The sequence below is a fragment of the Scyliorhinus torazame genome, chromosome 22 (assembly GCF_047496885.1).
Source record: "Scyliorhinus torazame isolate Kashiwa2021f chromosome 22, sScyTor2.1, whole genome shotgun sequence".
NCBI lineage: Eukaryota > Metazoa > Chordata > Chondrichthyes > Carcharhiniformes > Scyliorhinidae > Scyliorhinus > Scyliorhinus torazame.
Window position 1 is genome coordinate 29,930,310 of NC_092728.1, and position 17,129 is coordinate 29,947,438.

Here is a 17,129-nt window from a genome sequence, read left to right on the forward strand (position 1 = left end):
CTCTCCGGGAGTAGGCTTTGTGTGCATGGGAGAAGAAAGAAAACTCCCTGGCCTGCGGCCTTGCAAACCGCCATGGGTCCACTCCCCCCATCTGATCCATAAACGCCCTAAGTACCTTGGCCGCCGCCGGCCTCTTTCCAGTCCTTGATTTGGAGCGGTCCAGTGCTGGATCCAACACTGTATTGAAGTCCCCTCCCATTATCAGGCCTCCTATCTCCAGGTCCGGAATGCGCCCCAACATGCGCTTCATGAATCCTGCATCATCCCAGTTCGGGGCGTATACGTTTACCAACACCACCCACGTCCCTTGCAGCCTACTGCTCACCATTACATATCGCCCTCCATTGTCCACTACAATAGTCTTGGCCTCAAATGACACCCGCTTTCCCACCAATATTGCCATCCCTCTATTCTTCGCGTCCAGTCCCGAGTGGAATACCTGTCCTACCCATCCCTTTCTTAACCTGACCTGGTCCACCACCTTCAGGTGTGTCTCTTGGAGCATGGCCACGTCCGCCTTCAGTCCCTTTAAGTGCGCGAACACTCGAGCCCTCTTCACCGGCCCATTCAGGCCCCTCACATTCCACGTTATCAGCCGGATTGGAGGGGCTCTCACCCCCCCCCCCCCACACCCCGCCGATTAGCCATCTGCTTTTCTGGGCCAGTCCCGTATCCACGCCTCCCTCACCCTCCAGTCCCCCAGAGGGGGGACCCCCGTCCCGACCACCTCTTCTGTGTGTTTGGATGTTTTTGACGCTGTGCTGGAAAGCTGGAACCAGTACACACAACGGATGCGTTACTATTTCCGGGCAAACAACATCACCGAAAACGAGCGCCAGGCAGTCATATTGCTCACCGCCTGCGGCCCGCATACGTTTGGGGTGATTAGGAGCCTTACGTACCCAGCTGCGCTGGACACCAAAATGTTGATGAACTTGTGAACTTAGTGGGGCAGCATTTTAACCCAACCCTCTCCACAATAGTCCAGCGTTACCGGTTTAATACCGCTGAGAGGACCCCAGGAGAATCCCTTACCGAGTTTCTATCCAGGCTACGCTGGATTGCGGAGTACTGTGACTATGGCGAGACCTTGTCAGAAATGTTACACGACCGTTTGGTTTGCGGTATTAACAATGCGGCCACCCAGAGAAAGTTGTTAGCTGAGCCAACATTGACTTTTCAACAGGCCATTCAAATAGTATTGTCCCGAGAGAGTGCAGAACGGGGAGTGCAGGAGCTACAGGGAATGGAGGTGCATGCCTTGGGGCGCAACCCCTTCCGTCCGAAAGCATCCCCCCGCACCCCTGCGGTACCTTGGGCAAGGCGACGTCCGGATCGACGCCAGTGGCCGTCGGATATTCCTCCCCGAAGGGAGCCTTCTCCAGAACCAATGGATGAGGAGCCATGTCCGTGTCAGACTTGTGGGCGCCGACCCCGTCGCGGATGCCGGTCCTGGGGGTGCCAGAGGCGCCATTGTTCCGACCGAAACTAGGGCCAGCCCAGGGGCCATACCTTCCATCTGGATGAACCTGCGGCGACTACTCCTGAGGACGTTGGGACGGAGGACGACTGCCTGCAGCTGCATTGTGTGGCAGCTCCCCGTGTGGCCCCCATTAAGGTGACAGTACGGGTCAATGGTCACCCGCTTGAGATGGAGTTGGACACTGGCGCAGCGTCTCTGTCATCGCCCAGAAGACATTTGATTGCATCTAGCAGGGTATACAGACCCTTACATTAACTGACACACAGGCCAGGTTGGCCACCTACAAGGGGGAACCATTGGACATCGCAGGAACTATTATGATCCCTGTTGTTTATGGACGCCAGGAGGGGCGTTTCCCACTTATCGTGGTGCGCGGCCACGGGCCCAGCCTGTTGCGCCATTTGCGGCTGCAGTGGCAGCACATCCTCCAAACAGTTTCTGAAGGGTTGACTGAGGTGCTAGGGCGGTACCCAGATGTATTCCAGCCCAGTTTGGGGAAAATAAAAGGGGTCGTAGCCCGTACGCAAGTCGAACCAGGAGCCACGCCGCGTTATTTCCGGGCGCGCCCGGTGCCTTATGCTTTGCTCGAGAAGGTAGAAGGGGAGCTCACTCGTTTGGAGACTTTGGGTATTATCAGGCCCGTCCGATTCGCTGACTGGGCAGCACCAATTGTACCTGTAATGAAGCCAGATGCCAGAGTTCGCTTGTGCGGCGACTATAAACTTACAGTGAATAAGGCTTCCCGGCTCGACCCTTCTTCAATGCCTCGCGTAGAGGATCTCTGCACGAAGCTTGCAGGCGGACTCTCGTTCACAAAATTAGATATATGTCACGCCTACCTACAGTTTGAGCTGGACCCTGCCTCCCGGCCATATGTAACAATTAATACATACCGGGGCCTGTATGAATATACATGGTTGCCCTTTGGAGTATCCTCTGCCTGCGCTATTTTTCAACGTGTCATGGAGGGCATTTTGAGAGGTTTACCGCATGTTGCTGTCTACTTGGACAACGTTTTGATTACAGGGACGTCGGAGCAGGAACATTTGGAAAATTTGGAGGCTGTCCTTAGACGCTTTTCGGAGGCTGGAGCCCGTTTATGTCGCACAAAGTGTGTCTTTCAGGCGAAGGAAGTAATCTACGTGGGTTATCGGGTGGACCGCGAAGGTTTGCACCCCGTTGCAGATAAGGTGCGGGCAATTCAACAGGCCCCCGCCCCGACTGACGCTTCGCATCTTCGTTATTTTCTCGGCCTCGTAAATTATTATGGGAAGTTCCTCCCCAATCTGGCAACTACGCTGGCCCCGTTGCACCTTCTGTTAAAGAAGAAGCACACCTGGGTTTGGGGTCAGCCGCAAGAAACTGCTTTCCGGCGGGTAAAACAACAATTGGCGTCGTCTGGGTTACAAACCCACTATGATCCTGGAAAGCCTTTGTTCATCATATGTGATGCATCCCCGTATGGTATTGGGGCCGTCCTGTCCCACAAGATGGAGAACGGGGCCAAGCAGTCGATAGCTTTCGCCTCCCACACATTGACTGCAGCGGAGAAAAAGTACGCGCAGATCGAGAAGGAAGGCCTGGCGGTGGTCTTTGCGGTGAAACGCTTCCACCAGTACGTGTATGGCCGCCACTTCACTATCGTGACTGATCATAAGCCCCTGCTGGGACTTTTCCGAGATGATAATCCAATACCGGTCATTGCTTCCACACGGATCCAGCGCTGGGCTTTGTTGCTCGCTGCCTACGAGTATTCTCTGGAGCACAAACCAGGAACCCAGATAGCGAATGCTGATGCACTGAGCATCAGCACGAAAACAGCACGAGAGCTGAGTGAGCCGGGACAGTGAAAACAGCGCAGGAGGAGAGACAGCCGGGACAGTGAAAACAGCGCGGGAGGAGAGAGAGCCGGGACAGTGAAAACAGCACGAGAGCTGAGTGAGCCGGGACAGTGAAAACAGCGCAGGAGGAGAGAGAGCCGGGACAGTGAAAACAGCGCGGGAGGAGAGAGAGCCGGGACAGTGAAAACAGCGCGAGAGCGGAGTGAGCCGGGACTTTGAAAACAGCGCGGGAGCTGAGTGAGCCGGGACTTTGAAAACAGGGTGGGAGCTGAGTGAGCCGGGACTTTGAAAACAGGGTGGGAGCTGAGTGAGACGGGACTTTGAAAACACCGCGGGAGCAGAGTGAGCCGGGACAGTGAAAACAGCGCGAGAGCTGAGTGAGCCGGGACTTTGAAAACAGCGCGAGAGCGGAGTGAGCCGGGACTTTGAAAACAGCACGAGAGCTGAGTGAGCCGGGACTTTGAAAACAGCGCGGGAGCTGAGTGTGCCGGGACAGTGAAAACAGCGCGAGAGCTGAGTGAGCCGGGACTTTGAAAACACCGCGGGAGCAGAGTGAGCCGGGACAGTGAAAACAGCGCGAGAGCTGAGTGAGCCGGGACTTTGAAAACAGGGTGGGAGCTGAGTGAGCCGGGACAGTGAAAACAGCGCGGGAGGAGAGAGAGCCGGGACAGTGAAAACAGCGCGGGAGGAGAGAGAGCCGGGACAGTGAAAACAGCGCGGGAGGAGAGAGGACCGGGACAGTGAAAACAGCACGAGAGCTGAGTGAGCCGGGACTTTGAAAACAGCGCGGGAGGTGAGTGAGCCGGGACTGTGAAAACAGCACGGGAGCTGAGTGAGCCGGGACTTTGAAAACAGCGCGGGAGCTGAGTGAGCCGGGACTTTGAAAACAGCGCGGGAGGTGAGTGAGCCGGGACAGTGAAAACAGCGCGGGAGGTGAGTGAGCCGGGACGGTGAAAACAGCGCGGGAGCTGAGTGAGCCGGGACAGTGAAAACAGCACGGGAGCTGAGTGAGCCGGGACTTTGAAAACAGCGCGGGAGGTGAGTGAGCCGGGACAGTGAAAACAGCACGGGAGCTGAGTGAGCCGGGACTTTGAAAACAACGCGGGAGGTGAGTGAGCCGGGACAGTGAAAACAGCGCGGGAGGTGAGTGAGCCGGGACTTTGAAAACAGCGCGGGAGGTGAGTGAGCCGGGACAGTGAAAACAGCACGGGAGCTGAGTGAGCCGGGACAGTGAAAACTGCGCGGGAGCTGAGTGAGCCGGGACAGTGAAAACAGCGCGGGAGCGGAGTGAGCCGGGACAGTGAAAACAGCGCAGGAGATTTAAAAAGCGCGGGAGCTGCAAGTCGGAGAGGAGATTTTAAAAGATCGCGGCCTAGTTTCGGGAGCCGTTCGGAGGAGGAGGAGCAGTCTCTGTCAGGGAGAGAACCTGAGAACATCTAAGACACTCAGAAGGTAAGTAAGTGATGTTTACTCATTTTTACTTTTATACCTTTTTCAAATTGGGTGTGTCGGGGGGAAACTGAAGTGACATCACAGAAAAGCTGTGACCTGAGTGGCTGGTTGGGAATCTACACTAAATTTAAAAATTAAGCATTGGTAACTAATTAAACATAATTACTTAATTATAATTTAGAGGGTGTTATAACCTGCCTACTTACGATTGGCTGGGGACTAATGACTATCCCACAATCCTATGGGAGTATGAACTTCCCCAATGAGGGGGGTGGAGAAACTCCTAGTATAAATAATCTGGCCAGTTCAGGAACCAGCAGAAAGGAGAAGGTAGCAAGGGAAGTTACTGTTACTGTTATGTGTATGTTATTATAGTAAATAAACGTTATTACTTTGTAGCCTTAAAACTTGTGCTGGATTCTTCATGGCCCTTACAAAACTGGTGACGAAGGTAAAAGTGAATAGCTGTCTACACTGCTGAAGCCACCTCCCTGGATTTTTGTTGGACAGGTTGGAAGTTGTTTTCTATTATACCATGCCTCTGTACGGACGTTTGGATGTTTTTGATGCTGCGCTGGAAAGCTGGAACCAGTACACACAACGGATGCGTTACTATTTCCGGGCAAACAATATCACCGAAAACGAGCGGCAGGTGGTCATATTGCTCACCGCCTGCGGGCCGCATATGTTTGGGGTGATTAGGAGCCTTACGTACCCAGCTGCGCCGGACACCAAAACGTTTGACGAACTTGTGAATATAGTGGGGCAACACTTTAACCCAACCCCGTCCACGATAGTCCAGCGTTACCGGTTTAATACCGCTGAGAGGACCCCTGGAGAATCCCTTGCCGATTTTTTTATCCAGGCTACGCGGGATTGCGGAATACTGTGACTATGGTGAGACCTTGTCAGAAATGTTACGCGACCATTTGGTTTGCGGTATTAACAATGCAGCAACCCAGAGAACGTTGTTAGCGGAGCCAACATTGACTTTTCAACAGGCCATTCAAATAGTATTGAACCGAGAGAGTGCAGAACGGGGAGTGCAGGAGCTACAGGGAATGGAAGTGCATGCCTTGGGGCGCAACCCTTTCCGCCCAAAAACGTCCCTCCGCACTCCTGCGGTACCTTGGGCGAGGCAATGACCGGACCAACGCCAGTGGCCATCGGACATTCCTCCCCGAAGGGAGCCTTCTGCAGAGCCAATGGATGAGGAGCCATGTCCGTGTCAGACTTGTAGGCGCCGACCCCGTCACGGACGGCGGTCCTGGGGACGCCAGAGGCGCCGTCGTTCCGACCGAAACTGGGACCAGCCCAGGGGCCGTAACTGGGACCAGCCCAGAGGCCGTACCTTCCATGTGGATGAACCTGTGGCGACCACTCCTGGGGACGTGGAGATGGAGGACGACTGCCTGCAGCTGCATTGTGTGGCAGCTCCCCGTGTGGCCCCCATTAAGGTGACAGTACGGGTCAATGGCCACCCGCTGGAGATGGAGTTGGATACTGGCGCAGCGGTCTCCGTGATCGCCCAGAGGACATTCGACCGCATCAAGCAGGGTATATAGACCCTTACATTAACTGACTCACAGGCCAGGTTGGCCAACTACACGGGGGAACCACTGGACATTGCAGGAACTACAATGACCCCTGTTGTCTATGGACGCCAGGAGGGGCGTTTCCCACTTATCGTAGTGCGTGGCCATGGGCCCAGCCTGTTGGGTCGGGACTGGTTGCGCCATTTGCGGTTGCAATGGCAGCACATCCTCCAAACAGTTTCTGGAGGGTTGACTGAGGTGCTAGGACGATTCCCAGAGGTATTCCAGCCTGGTTTGGGGAAAATAAAAGGGGCCGTAGCCTGTATCCAAGTTGAACCAGGAGCCACGCCGCGCTATTTCCGGGCGCGCCCAGTGCCTTACGCTTTGCTCGAGAAGGTAGAAGGGGAGCTCACTCGTTTGGAGAGTTTGGGTGTTATCAGGCCCGTCCGTTTTGCTGACTGGGCAGCACCAATTGTACCAGTAATGAAGCCAGATGCCACAGTTCGCTTGTGTGGCGACTATAAACTTACAGTGAATACAGTTTCCCGACTCGACCGATACCCAATGCCTCGCATAGAGGATCTCTACGCGAAACTTGCAGGTGGACTCTCATTCACAAAATTAGATATGAGTCACGCCTACCTACAGTTGGAGCTGGACCCTGCCTCCCGACCATATGTAACAATTAACACACATCGGGGCCTGTATGAATATACACGGTTGCCTTTTGGAGTATCCTCAGCCTGCGCAATTTTTCAATGTGTTATGGGGGGCATTTTGAGAGGTTTACCACGTGTGGCTGTCTACCTAGATGACGTGTTGATTACAGGGACGTCGGAGCAAGAACATTTGGAAAATCTGGAGGCTGTCCTTAGACGCCTTTCGGAGGCTGGAGTCCGTTTACGTCACACAAAGTGCGTATTTCAGGCAAAAGAAGTAGTCTACCTAGGTTATCGGGTGGACCGCGAGGGTCTGCAGCCCGTCGCAGAGAAGGTGCGTGCAATTCAACATGCCCCCACCCCGACTGACACTTCGCATCTTCGTCCTTTTCTCGGTCTCGTAAACTATTACGGGAAGTTCCTGCCCAATCTGGCAACTACGCTGGCCCCCTTGCACCTGCTGCTAAAGAAAAATCACACCTGGGTTTGGGGTCAGCCGCAAGAAACCGCTTTCCGGCGGGTAAAGCAACAATTGTCGTCGTCTGGGTTACTAACCCACTATGATCCGGGAAAGCCTTTGCTCGTCACATGTGATGCATCCCTGTATTGTATTGGGGCCGTCCTGTCCCACAAGATGGAGAACGGGGCCGAGCGACCGATAGCTTCCGCCTCCCGCACATTGACTGCAGCGGAGAAAAAGTAGGCGCAGATCGAGAAGGAGGGCCTGCCAGTGGTTTTTGCGGTGAAACGCTTCCACCAGTATGTGTACGGCCGCCATTTCACTATCGTGACTGATCATAAGCCCCTGCTGGGACTCTTCAGAGAGGATAAGCCAATACCGCCCATTGCTTCTGCACGGATCCAGCGCTGGGCTTTGTTGCTTGCTGCATACGAGTATTCTCTGGAGCACAAACCAGGTACGCAGATAGCAAATGCCGACGCACTGAGCCGATTGCCTTTATCGACCGGCCCCATGTCGACCCCCACGACCGGTGAGGCGGTTGCAACCCTAAATTTTATGGACACCTTGCCTGTCACGGCATCACAGATCCGTGAGTGGACCCAGACGGAGCCAGTCCTGTCAAAGGTTCGGCACATAGTCCTGTATGGTGGGCAGCATAGACAGCTCCCAGGCGAGTTGCGGGCATTTTCCTCCAAGCTGTCAGAGTTCAGCGTGGAAGACGGCATCCTCTTGTGGGGGACGCGTGTGATTGTCCCGGAAAAAGGCCAGGAGCTGATATTATCAGACTTGCACAATGGGCATCCGGGCGTGACCAAAATGAAAATGTTGGCTCGGAGTTATGTCTGGTGGCCAGGCCTCTACACCGACATTGAGAAGGTGGCCCAAAACTGCTCCATTTGCCAGGAGCATCAGAAGCTTCCGCCGGCCGCGCCCCAACATCACTGGGAATGGTCAGGGCGGCCTTGGGCACGCTTACATGCAGATTTCGCAGGCCCTTTTCAGGGATCCATGTTCCTTCTACTAATTGACGCCCAGTCCAAATGGCTGGAGGTGCATAAGATGCAGGGGACAACGTCCTGCGCAACAATTGAAAAGATGCGTTTATCATTTAGTACGCATGGCTTCCCCGAGGTGCTGGTCACGGATAATGGCACTCCATTCACGAGTGAGGAGTTTGCTAGGTTTACAAAGATGAACGGCATCCGCCATATCCACACTGCCCCTTACCACCCGGCTTCAAATGGGTTGGCAGAGCGTGCAGTGCAAACATTCAAAAGAGGCCTAAAGAAGCAGTCTTCCGGATCAATGGACACAAGACTGGCTCCCTTTTTGTTTACGTACAGGACCACCCCCCATGCAGTGACTGGGGTAGCTCCCGCAGAACTCCTAATGGGCCGAAGACTTCGCACCCGCCTTAGTATGGTCTTCCCGGACATTGGCGCAAAAGTACGCCGCACACAAGAACGGCAGGGACAGGGATTGTCTCGGCATCGTCCGATTCGGCAGTTTGCGCCCGGTGACCCAGTATTCGTGCGGAATTTTGCTGGTGGTGCCCAATGGGTTCCTGGTGTAATCTTTCGCCAAACGGGCCCTATATCTTACCAAGTGCAAGCCTAGGGTCGTCTCCAGCGAAAACACGTAGACCACGTCCGGTCCAGAAGATCATCCACTCAAAAGATTCCCCGTCCCCGGAGCTCATTTCAACAGCCGCAAAGACCAGAGACAAGGGAAGGTAGTCCTCAAAATCTTCCACTGGTGCCTCACTCGAAGCCTGCGCAGGTCGTTACGGGACCGAATGGAGATAGAGACGCTGACATGACGGAGGCAGCAGACTCTGACTCCGAGATGGAGACACAGGATGCATCAGAGGGGGAATCCTCGGGTCCACAGGCCGTGGATGTCCAACCGCGCTGTTCATCACGGAAGCGCCGGTCTCCGTCTCGTTACACGCCGCCTGATCCAGCGCCGCGTGAAAATGGCGTCCGGCCTGCGGCCAAACGAGTTTGACGCCTTCCTTCGCCAGGGTCTTCGGTGGATTCCTTGGACTTTGGGGGGGGAGGGATGTTATAACCTGCCTACTTACGATTGGCTGGGGACTGATGACTATCCCACAATCCTATGGGAGTATGAGCTTCCCCAATGAGGGGGACGGAGAAACTCCTAGTATAAATAAGCTGGCCAGTTCAGGAACCAGCAGAAAGGAGAAGGTAGCAAGGGAAGTTACTGCTACTGTTATGTGTATATTATTATAGTAAATAAACATTATAACTTTGTAGCCTTAAAACTTGTGCTGGATTCTTCGTGGCCCTTACAAAAGAGGGGTATCTAAGCCAGAGATCGGAGAGTACTATATTTAGCTTTCGCATTTCTATTAGAAATCTAGTGCTAGGAAACAGATAGTTAACAGTAAATTTGAAACATTTTTTAAAATATATATTTTTTTAAAACATTTTTAATTTTAATTTTAATTAATTGACGCAATGTCAGTTAGAGGGGTGCAGTGCTCTGACTGTGAGATGTGGCAGGTCCGGGAGGCTTCCAGCGGCCCGGGTGGCTTCCTCTGCAGAAAGTGCACCCAACTGGAGCTCCTCACAGACCGCATGGTTCGGTTGGAGCAGCAATTGGATGCACTTAGGAGCATGCAGGTGGCGGAAAGCGTCATAGATCGCAGTTATGTAAATGTGGTCACACCCAAGGTGCAGGCAGAGAAATGGGTGACCACCAGAAAGGGCAGGCAGTCAGTGCAGGAATCCCCCGTGGTTGTCCCCCTCTCGAACAGGTACCCTTTGGATACTGTCGGGGGGATCAGGGGAAAACAGCAGCAGCCAGAGCAGTGGCACCACAGCTGGCTCTGATGTTCAGAAGGGAGGGTCAGAGCGCAGAAGAGTAATAGTAATAGGGGACTCGATAGTCAGGGGCACAGATAGGCGCTTCTGTGGACGTGAAAGAGACTCCAGGATGGTATGTTGCCTCCCTGGTGCCAGGGTCCAGGATGTCTCCGAACGGGTAGAGGGCATCCTGAAGGTGGAGGGCAAACAGGCAGAGGTCATTGTAAATATTGGTACCAACGACATAGGCAGGAAGGGGCATGAGGTCCTCCAGCAGGTGTTCAGGGAGCTTGGCAGAAGGTTAAAAGACAGGACCTCGAGGGTTGTAATCTCGAGATTACTCCCTGTGCCATGTGCCAGTGAGGCTAGAAATAGGAAGATAGAGCAGCTAAACACGTGGCTAAACAGCTGGTGTAGGAGGGAGGGTTTCCGTTATCTGGCCCACTGGGAGCTCTTCCGGGGCAGGTGTGACCTATATAAGAAAGACTGGTTGCATCTAAACCGGAGAGGCATAAATATCCTGGCCGCGAGGTTTGCTAGTGTCACACGGGAGGGTTTAAACTAGTATGGCAGGGGGGTGGGCACGGGAGCAATAGGTCAGAAGGTGAGAGCATTGAGGGAGAACTAGGGAATAGGGACAGTGGGGCTCTGAGGCAGAGCAGACAGGGAGAAGTTGCTGAACACAGCGGGTCTGGTGGCCTGAAGTGCATATGTTTTAATGCAAGAAGTATTACGGGTAAGGCAGATGAACTTAGAGCTTGGATTAGTACTTGGAACTAGATGTTGTTGCCATTACAGAGACCTGGTTGAGGGAAGGGCAAGATTGGCAGCTAAACGTTCCAGGATGTAGATGTTTCAGGCGGGATAGAGGGGGATGTAAAAGGGGAGGCGGAGTTGCGCTACTGGTTCGGGAGAATATCACAGCTGTACTGCGGGAGGACACCTCAGAGGGCAGTGAAGCTATATGGGTAGAGATCAGGAATAAGAAGGGTGCAGTCACAATGTTGGGGGTTTACTACAGGCCTCCCAACAGCCAGCGGGAGATAGAGGAGCAGATAGGTAGACAGATTTTGGAAAAGAGTAAAAACAACAGGGTTTTGGTGATGGGAGACTTCAACTTACCCAATATTGACTGGGACTCACTTAGTGCCAGGGGCTTAGACGGGGCGGAGTTTGTAAGGAGCATCCAGGAGGGCTTCTTAAAACAATATGTAGATAGTCCAACTAGGGACGGGGCGGTACTGGACCTGGTATTGTGGAATGAGTCCGGCCAGGTGGTAGATGTTTCAGTAGGGGAGCATTTCGGTAACAGTGACCACAATTCAGTAAGTTTTAAAGTACTGGTGGACAAGGATAAGAGTGGTCCTAGGATGAATGTGCTAAATTGGGGGTAGGCTAATTATACCAATATTAGGAGGGAACTGAAGAACATAGATTGGGGGCGGATGTTTGAGGGCAAATCAACATCTGACATGTGGGAGGCTTTCAAGTGTCAGTTGAAAGGAATTCAGGACCGGCATGTTCCTGTGAGGAAGAAGGATAAATACGGCAATTTTAGGGAACCTTGGATAACGAGAGATATTGTAGGCCTCGTCAAAAAGAAAAAGGAAGCATTTGTCAGGGCTAAAAGGCTGGGAACAGACGAAGCCTGCGTGGAATATAAGGAAAGTAGGAAGGAACTTAAGCAAGGAGTCAGGAGGGCTAGAAGGGGTCACGAAAAGCCATTGGCAAATAGGGTTAAGGAAAATCCCAAGGCTTTTTATACGTACATAAAAAGCAAGAGGGTAGCCAGGGAAAGGGTTGGCCCACTGCAGGATAGGCAAGGGAATCTATGTGTGGAGCCAGAGGAAATGGGCGAGGTACTAAATGAATACTTTGCATCAGTATTCACCAAAGAGAAGAAATTGGTAGACGTTGAGTCTGGAGAAGGGTGTGTAGATAGCCTGGGTAACATTGAGATCCAAAAAGACGAGGTGTTGGGTGTCTTAAAAAACATTAAGGTAGATAAGTCCCCAGGGCCTGATGGGATCTACCCCAGAATGCTGGAGAGGAAATTGCTGAGGCCTTGACAGAAATCTTTGGATCCTCACTGTCTTCAGGGGATGTCCCGGAGGACTGGAGAATAGCCAATGTTGTTCCTCTGTTTAAGAAGGGTAGCAAGGATAATCCCGGGAACTACAGGCCGGTGAGCCTTACTTCAGTGGTAGGGAAATTACTGGAGAGAATTCTTCGAGACAGGATCTACTCCCATTTGGAAGCAAATGGACGTATTAGTGAGAGGCAGCACGGTTTTGTGAAGGGAAGGTCGTGTCTCACTAACTTGATAGAGTTTTTCGAGGAGGTCACTAAGATGATTGATGCAGGTAGGGCAGTGGATGTTGTCTATATGGACTTCAGTACGGCCTTTGACAAGGTCCCTCATGGTAGACTAGTACAAAAGGTGAAGTCACACAGGATCAGGGGTGAGCTGGCAAGGTGGATACAGAACTGGCTAGGTCATAGAAGGCAGAGAGTAGCAATGGAAGGATGCTTTTCTAATTGGAGGGCTGTGACCAGTGGTGTTCCACAGGGATCAGTGCTGGGACCTTTGCTCTTTGTAGTACATATAAATGATTTGGAGGAAAATGTAACTGGTCTGATTAGTAAGTTTGCAGACGACACAAAGGTTGGTGGAATTGCGGATAGCGATGAGGATTGTCAGAGGATACAGCAGGATTTAGGTTGTTTGGAGACTTGGGCGGAGAGATGGCAGATGGAGTTTAATCCGGACAAATGTGAGGTAATGCATTTTGGAAGGCTTAATGCAGGTAGGGAATATACAGTGAATGGTAGAACCCTCAAGAGTATTGAAAGTCAAAGAGATCTAGGAGTACAGGTCCACAGGTCATTGAAAAGGGCAACACAGGTGGAGAAGGTAGTCAAGAAGGCATACGGCATGCTTGCCTTCATTGTCCGGGGCATTGAGTATAAGAATTGGCAAGTCATGTTGCAGCTGTATAGAATCCTAGTTAGGCCACACTTGGAATATAGTGTTCAATTCTGGTCGCCACACTACCAGGAGGATGTGGAGGCTTTAGAGAGGGTGCAGAAGAGATTTACCAGAATGTTGCCTGGTATTGGAGGGCATTAGCTATGAGGAGCGGTTGAATCAACTCGGTTTGTTCTCACTGGAACGAAGGAGGTTGAGGGAAGACCTGATAGAGGTCTACAAAATGATGAGGGGCATAGACAGAGTGGATAGTCAGAGGCTTTTCCCCAGGGTAGAGGGGTCAATTACTAGGGGGCATAGGTTTAAGGTGAGAGGGGCAAGGTTTAGAGTAGATGTACGAGGCAAGTTTTTTACGCAGAGGGTAGTGGGTGCCTGGAACTCGCTACCGGAGGAGGTGGTGGAAGCAGGGACGATAGTGACATTTAAGGGGCATCTTGACAAATACATGAATAGGATGGGAATAGAGGGATACGGACCCAGGAAGTGTAGAAGATTGTAGTTTAGTCGGGCAGCATTGTCGGCACGGGCTTGGAGGGCCGAAGGGCCTGTTCCTGTGCTGTACATTTCTTTGTTCTTTGAGCCGATTGCCTTTATCGACTGGCCCCATGTTGACCCCCATGACCGGTGAGGTGGTTGCAACCCTAAATTTTATGGACACTTTGTCACGGCATCACAGATCCGTGAGTGGACATAGTCCTGTATGGTGGGCAGCATAGACATCTCCCAGGCGAGTTGCGGGCATTTTCCTCCAAGCTGTCAGAATTTAGCGTGGAAGACGGTATGGTAGTCTGTGTAGAGGTATTACGGTACCTGGTCAAGCTGTATGGTAGCTCCACCCTGTAAGGCGGGGTATAAGAGCCCGTGCCACCCCAGCAGACTTCTTTCTGTACCTGAGCTGCTGGGGGAAACATCTAGCTTATTATAGCCTTCAGTGGTCTACAACCTCGCTTTAGTGGTCATTGATCGTGCATCAATTTAATAAGCTAGATTTAAAAGGATGGAGCTCCGAATGAAGCCGGAGTGTCTGCAACTCAGCCCCCACGCGGCGAACTCTGCGGCAACCTTCAAGCACTGGCTGGTGTGTTTTAAAGGATATCTCGGAACGGCCGAAAACACACCCACGGGAGAACAGAAATTGCAAGTCCTGCGCTCAAGAGTGAGCCTGGAAATTTACACCCTCATCGAGGACGCGGACGACTTTGATGCAGCAATGGAGCTGATAAAAGCACATTACATTAGCCCTGTAAATCAGGTCTACGCCTGACATATGCTAGCAACGAGGCAACAAATCCCTGGGGAATCGCTGGAAGAATTCTACCGTGCACTCCTGGTGTTCGGGAGAAACTGCAGCTGCCCGCAAGTTTCGGCAAGTGACCACACAGAACTTTTGATCTGGGGCGCTTTCGTTGCAGGTATGCTGTCCTCCCAAATCTGCCAGCGATTGCTGGAAAAAGACACCCTAGGCCTCAAGAAGGCACGAGCCCTTGCAGACTCCCTGGATGTGGCCTCCCGAAACGCCCACGCTTACATTCCTGACCGCGCGGCATCCCCCTGGACAGCGTGAAACCCCTCCGCAGTCGACCCCGAGACTTCTCCCATCCCCCCACAAGCTTGTGCTGCTCCCCACAAGCTTGTGCCTGGCAACCCCGGGGAGCCCCGCTGCTACTTTTGCGGGCAGGCCAAGCACCCCCGGCAGCGCTGCCCGGCCCGCGCATCCACCTGCAAGGGATGCGGTGAAAAGGGCCACTTTGTGGTGGTTTGCCAGGCCCGTGTGGTTGCCATGGTCTCCGGTGGCGGACCGCCACCACAACCATCTCCACGGTCCCCGTGCGGCCAGTAGGCGCTGCCAGCTTCCTCCTCCAGGGCCACGTGCGGCCGTCAGGCGCCGCCATCTTGTCCCACGGACGCCACATGCGATGGATGGGCGCTAACATTTTGTGCACCCCCAGCTATGTACGACCAATGGGAGCCGCCATCTTGGATGGACTCCCAGGACCCCAGCTCGGCTGACCGCACATCGCCCGAAGAGAACACTCAACTGCTGCGATTAGCCTCGGTGACCCTGGACCAGTCCTGGCCTCGAACACTCTCAACTGCTACAACAACAGTACTAATCAACGGGCACGAGGCGTCCTGCTTAATCAACTCTGGGAGCACCGAAAGCTTCATACACACCGACACCGTAAGGCGCTGTTCTCTCCTCGTCCACCCTGTTAATCAAAAAATCTCCCTGGCCTCCGGTTCCCACTCAGTAGAGATAAAGGGGTTTTGTGTAGCAAACCTCACGGTCCATGGAAGGGAGTTTAAAAATTACCGGCTCTACGTCCTTCCCCACCTCTGCGTGGCCACACTCCTAGGTTTAGACTTCCAGTGCAGTCTCCAAAGTCTAACTTTCAAATTTGACGGCCCTGTACCCCCTCTCACTGTCTGCAGCCTCGCGACCCTCAAGGTCGATCCGCCTTCCCTGTTTGTGAACCTCACCCCGGATTGCAAACCCGTCGCCACCAGGAGCAGACGGTATAGTGCCCAGGATCGGATCTTTATTAGGTCAGAGGTCCAAAGGCTACTGAGGGAAGGAGTCATTGAACCTAGCAACAGTCCCTGGGGAGCTCAAGTAGTGGTGGTAAAGACCGGGGAGAAGCATAGGATGGTCATCGACTACAGTCAGACCATCAACAGGTTTACGCAACTGGACGCGTACCCCCTCCCCCGTATTGCCGACCTGGTAAACAGGATCGCGCATTACAAGGTCTTCTCCACGGTGGATCTTAAGTCTGCCTACCACCAGTTCCCTATCCGCACGAGTGACCGCAAGTACACTGCCTTCGAGGCAGATGGGCAGCTCTACCACTTCTTAAGGGTTCCCTTCGGTGTCACTAACGGGGTCTCGGTCTTCCAGCGCGAGATGCACCGACGGTACAGTTTACGGGCAATGTTCCCGTATCTCGATAATGTCACCATCTACGGCCACGACCAGCAGGACCTCTGAAAATTCCTCCAGACCGCAAAGATCCTTAACCTTACGTATAACAAGGATAAATACATGTTTAGCACCAACCGCCTAGCCATCCTCGGCTACGTAATGCGATATGGAGTTATAGGCCCCGACCCTGAACGCATGCGCCTCTTTATGGAGTTCCCCCCTCCCTCACTGCTCCAAGGCCCTGAAGAGTTGCCTAGGGTTCTTCACTTACTATGCCCAGTGGGTCCCCAACTATGCGGACAAGGCCCGTCCCCTGATCCAATCCACTATTTTTTCCCCTGTCGATAGAGGCCCGCCAGGCCTTCAGCCGCATCAAAACAGACATTGCAAAGGCCACGATGCACGCCATCGACGAGTCCCTCCCCTTCCAGGTCGAGAGCGATGCGTCTGACGTAGCTCTGGCGGCCACCCTCAACCAAGCGGGCAGACCCGTGGCCTTCTTCTCACGTACCCTCCATGCTTCCAAAATCCGCCACTCCTCAGTCGAAAAGGAGGCCCAGGCCATAGTAGAAGCTGTGCGACATTGGAGGCATTACCTGGTCGGCAGGAGATTCACTCTCCTCACTGACCAACGATCGGTTGCTTTCATGTTTGATAGTGCACAGCGGGTCAAGATAAAAAACGACAAGATCTTATGTTGGATGATCGAACTCTCCACCTACAACTATGAGGTCTTGTATCATCCGGGGAAGCTAAACGAGCCTCCTGATTCCCTGTCCCGCTGCATATGTGCCAACGCACAAGTGGACCACCTCCGAGCCCTCCACGAGGACCTCTGCCACCCGGGGGTCACTCACTTCTTCCACTTTATCAAGACCCGCAACTTGCCCGACTCCATCGAGGAGGTCAGGACAGCGACCAGGAATTGCCAAATCTGCGCGGAGTGCAAAGCGCAC